Genomic DNA, 5,527 nt, shown 5'->3' with positions numbered 1-5,527 from the left:
TCTCACCTGTCAGGAACGCTGGTGACTGGGGAGGATGGGCATTGAGAACCTTAAGTAGCAATTAATTAACTAATTCATTAGTGGTATATTGACTTTCTCGTCCAGAACTTAATGAGTATGACAGTGAGGAGAGGATGTTTTTTTTTTCCCAGGGCTAATCCTTCCATCATTACCCATTCTTGCTCTATCTGGGAGAGAGATGATGGTTTGTGTCCATGGAGAAGTATAAATTAGGTGACACTCAGTGAAATCTCTAACAGACATGGATTTTCATCCATGAAAGTTCTAATCACCACATATTAGCCAGCTGAAATAGCTCAGTTGGGAGAGTGTTAGATTAAAGATCTAAAGGTCCCTGTTTCAATTCTGAGTTTCGGCAAAAAGAATGTTCCCTGACCACTCCAACCTTTAATATGGACGGCATAGTGGTTCAGTGGTTAGCATTGATGCCTCACAGCTCGAGGGGCCCAGGTTCAATTCCAGCCTCAGGTGGTTGTCTGTGTGCACTTTGCACATTTTCCCTGTGTCTGTGTGGGTTTCCTCTGGGTGTTCCAGTTTCCTTCCAGCTTGGGTGAATTGGACATACTAAATTGCCCATAGGGATGTATAAGTTAGGTAGGGTCTGGTGAATTGCTGTTTGGAGAGTCGGTGTTGATGTGTTGGGTCAAATAGCCTGTTTCCACATTGTAGGGATTCTATGACGTAGGTATTTGAGCAGAGTTGCAGACATAATGACATTCTGAATCCTAACCTATCATGATTCAAGTCAACCAGACATTTTTCCACAATTCTAAGGATTTACAATTTGTTATATAAGCTTCTGAAGAACCGATATTCTCAGAAAATAAGTATTATATCTTTCTCTTACAGTGCTCCTATGCATATGCTGCTGTTATTGATGTCACAGTCATTGTTGGTGTATCTCCTGACATTGACTGGTGATATGTAATATCTTTATGATTGGAAGAAATAGTTGTTGGCACAATGTAAGAGAACTTTACCTTGTAATAATAATTCACCGATCCTGTTTGGGATAGTCAATGTGCTAGTGTCTCCACATGCTGTTTTGATGTTCAGAGAATATTAGAATTGTGGAACCCATCTGAACTGTGACTGTTCCTTTAAAAATTTTAATTAGGCAATCGTAAAAACTAGGCTGGAAAGCTCTTCATCTGCTGCGGGTGTCTCCTGAGTCCTACCTCTTAGCTACATCCAGATAACACAATTACTGGTAATCAGTTGTCAGTCACTGTTAAACCTCAATATAATTACTTTTGAAAGAACCGCAGAGGGTCGTCAATTGACTAAGGGATTATATTTGGCAGACTACATCCGCTCTTGTGTATTAAAAAATAATGGTGATTTTAGTAATTTTTGAAATTCATTTTTATTTAAAATTGCAGAACAGATATCTTGGGATAAAATATCTTCTTCCATTTATGCATCCAATGAATTAGTATCAAGGACTGTTTGATCTTAACAAATCCAAACATAAGTTTAGTCAAGCATCTCAATTTCTGACACCCCCAAACCCTATATATTCACAAAGGCCAAAGTAAATTTCCTCAATGTTGTGCTAACTAGCAACCATTTGTCGTATTCTAATAAAGAAATTTGAAAAAAGGAAACATATTTTCAAAGCTTTTTAATTGCTCACATCAGGACAGCTGTAAGAACACCAATTTCAAAGGGAATAGCAATTTATACTGCAAGGCAAGAGGGTGTTTGTTTTCCCTTAAAACTCCTGCCATAGAGCAGTAATGTTCATATTCCTTAGCATTCATGGTTGTGTGGGTCCACGATACAGTGAAAAACATGAATTGAAAATAACTTTATTAACATTCCATCACCAGAAAAAACACCCTTGCAAGAGGAGGGTGTTGATCGGTTGAGTTGTATCATGAGGTAGTTATTCCCCTAGTTTAATAGTTAAATTCCCTGTTGCATTCTCAGTAGCAATGACTCAACCAACCAGAGTCCACATTTTAATCAATAAGCATTCTCTTCTCATGCTTTTCTTATCGTTATTCCCTTTGAGTTTTTGTATTTCTGTGAATCTATTCCAATCAGTTCAAGACAAAAAAGCTCCAAGAGCACCTGTATTTTTACCACCAATACTTAAGCACCGATTTGGGCAATCATTAATGCATCCTTAATGGATTTTGTTTGATTGTTAGATCATGAATGGGACTGTTTCCTGGTGATAGGTTTTATTCAGTTCCATTCACAATTTGTGCAAGAAATAACCAGCCCTTAGGAGATCACAGCTGAACCTGAATATCATGCAGGTCTGTACTAACAAATGGCATTCATGTAAGTGCTGAGTAATGACTACCTCCAACTACCTCCTCCCCACTGACAAGGACTTTGGCGAGTCCAGTACATTGGCTACAAGATATAATCAGACTTGAATGTGTGAAGCATAGTTCACCTTTAAGGTCTTTACCAGTTATTCAAATAAGCTCATGAATGTCACGAAATGTTTACCATTTTTCTGAAATAAAAACACAAAACATTGGAAATTCTAAACAGGTCTAGCAGCACCTGTAGAAAGAGAAAGATAATATTTTGAGTCCAGAATGACTTCTGAATTTCTGTGTCATGAAGAGGTGTCATATTGGACTTCAAACATTAACACTCCTCCTTGCACAGATACTGTCAGACCTGCTGAGTTTCTCCAGCATTCTCTGTGTTTGTTTCAGATTTCCAGCATTCACAATACTTTTCCTTTTTTGTGTGTTAATGTGGTTGCTTTTAGATATGCTTAGAGTATAAAAAGATGGAAAGAATTATCTTGAGATAATGTTTTTCCACGTTTCAAAAATTGTCATGCTGAGCCAGTAAACCAAATGAATATTCAGTGCATGTATGATTCCACATGAGTTACTTTGTTGCTGCAAGCTATTTCAGCATCACATCACAACATAACATGGATAGAACTGACAGCAGAATAGCTCAGGTGAAATAATGTGTGTGCTAAAAGCATGACATTAAAGCTGTGTGCATGGGTCTGCCCTAAAAGTGATGATATTTAAAATACCCATTTATTTTTAATGGGAGTGATTTGCTTGTAGAGTTAAAGCTGAAGCTGTTGCATTTTTGTTTTTGGAACGTAAGAATCACTCAAAGAAAATAGATTGAGCCCACTTAGTTCACATTCTACCAATTTGGTAATATAAAACAAGGATGAGGGAGTTACGACCAAACATAGAAATCTCACAGTCTATAACAGGCTAACACAATGATCAGAAACAAAAAACAGAAGGTGCTGGAAAATCTCAGCAGGTCAAGCAGCATATCTGAAGAGAAATCAGAGTTAACATTTCAGGTCTGGTGACACTTCCTCAGAACTGAGGAACTTAGAACAGTGATCAGAAAGCTCAGTTTGGGTGAGTATTCAAAATTCACAACTCCGAAGTACTCTCCACTTATCACATTAGCTTCTCACATGGGTGACAAACTGTGAAGGTGATCTGTTCTAAATCCATGTCACACACTAGTAGCCTCATTTGCAGGTCATGTTGGGCTCCTTCCCCACTATATTGCCAATCTCCTTCCCCCACCTTCCAATTCAGTGGAAAAAAACAGCCCAATTCTGCAGATACATTTGAATTTATTACTCCTTAAAGTGCAGGCTTTGTGCTCAGTTCTCTAGTGTTCTGAACAGATTGGAATGATCAACATTATCCCATTTCTTCAGTCTCCAAAATAATAGTGTCATATTACCCCTCAGCCTTCTCTAGCAATTAAAACATTACTTAATTTACAGAATCAATCCTCACAATCCAATATTTCTGTGGCTTCAATTATTCAGGTTCTCTTCAATGTTGTTTCACTAGCAGTGGGAAATATTTCTTATCAGAATAACATTGAAGACAATTGTGCTCACTGCTTTGTCTCCACAATGGGTGGAGCAGATCCCTGAAAGAACAGAATTACAACTCAACTGAAAATTCGAAAAATGGCTGTTAATATTTTGTGGCTAGTTTGTGATCTGCCACACCATTAAAATGTGTTTAATGGTGTGAGATTACTGTATATCTGTGTGGATATGAAGTAAACTCACCAATAGAAAGTAAAGCCCTGCACATTTCAATCTAAGAATCCTTCTCACAAGTGTAAAATATAGTTAGTCTCTGTATGACTGCATGTTATGTAAGTATAAGGTCTCATTTATTCAAGCCAAAATTGTTGTTGGAAATTTGGAAAGTCTAACAAGTTACTTTTTTTTCTTTTTCACTCTCTGAAATTCAATCATTGAACCTTTTTAGATTATCTAAACTGACCCAGATCTGATATTTCATCATTGTGAAGTTACTGATTCACACTTTCAGTAATTTGCTGTGCAAAATGGTAGTCTGAACATGTTAATCCAAGTATAAGTAACACCATTAGATGTAAACTCAGAGCAGATTATGTGTCATTATCCTTCTATTGTACTGCAATGACCAGCAATGCACACAGGATTCAGTGTTTATAAAGTGGCAGGATTACCTCATTATTTCAGGTCAGTGTTGATCTTTGCTTTACTCACTGCCACCAAATAAGTATTAATCTCTTCCTGAATTGTTTATCTCCATCTCAAAACTATTTGCAAAACCTGTTCACCTTTGGGGTCTTTTAGTTTTTTTTAAAAAAACTATACATTTAACCATTGTATTGCACCTTGTGGTACAATGGTGGTGTCCGCACCTGTAAGCCAGGAGGCCTGGGTTCAAATTCCAACTGCTGCAGAGGTGCGTAATGAGCCACTGAACAGATTGATTAGGACAAAAGTGACAAACATAAATGAAAAATCACATCAGCTTAGAAAAATTGATTTGTAAAGGATAGGTCACTATCTTATATAATAGGCTAGAAAAATAGGGCTATATATTACGCCAGGGACTAATAATTAATGTGAATGTTTCACAAGGGGAGACACATTTCACAGCACTACCCGAAAAAGAGTGTAACAGAACCGATCTGAACTGAGCCTTGCCTTTCTTGAAGTGGGATCAGTCAAACATCTGGGCTGTTCAGTTATGTGATGTGAGCATTCTTGGTCATGCCAGTACATTGCTTTTGGAAAGGTGCTGCTGAACCACCACTTTCAAGTTACTGAGAGATATTGCTTGAGTATGTGAATGCATGAAACAGAGCCAGATGAATTTCAAAAGAGTAAGGTCATTCAGTTTATGACCAAAAATGAAAAAATGTCTATTATTTAAAGAGTGGAATCATTTGAAACACAACAAGATTTAGAAGACCATGTTCGTTAATTTCTCCATCTGCAAAATAAAGTCAAACTTCATGGAATGTTAGTCTGCAGAAACCTAGAATAAACAGCAGAAACAAAAACAGAAATTGCAGGGAAGGCTCAGCAGATCTGGCAGCATTTGGGAAGAGAAATCAAGAGTTAACATTTCCAGTTCAATAAACCTGACTCAGCACTGAGTTCAGATGCTGACAGACTTGTTGGACCTTTCCAGTAATGTCTGTTTTTGTTTTTAATTTCCAGCATCTGCAGTCCTTTTGGTTTTTATTC

General features: G+C 37.4%; 1 non-coding gene across 1 annotated transcript; it reads left to right on the top strand.

Annotated features, from left to right (window-relative positions):
* The first annotated feature begins 306 nt into the window (after positions 1 to 306).
* Positions 307 to 379, top strand: trnaf-aaa (transfer RNA phenylalanine (anticodon AAA)). Its single transcript has one exon. It is a non-coding gene; the product is annotated as a tRNA-Phe (tRNA).
* The last annotated feature ends 5,148 nt before the right edge of the window (positions 380 to 5,527 follow it).

This window comes from Hemiscyllium ocellatum, chromosome 37 (genome assembly GCF_020745735.1).
Source record: "Hemiscyllium ocellatum isolate sHemOce1 chromosome 37, sHemOce1.pat.X.cur, whole genome shotgun sequence".
In the NCBI taxonomy this organism is placed as follows: Eukaryota; Metazoa; Chordata; class Chondrichthyes; order Orectolobiformes; family Hemiscylliidae; genus Hemiscyllium; species Hemiscyllium ocellatum.
The sequence above is the reverse complement of the archived record's forward strand: the minus strand, read 5'-3'. Positions and strand labels throughout refer to the sequence as shown.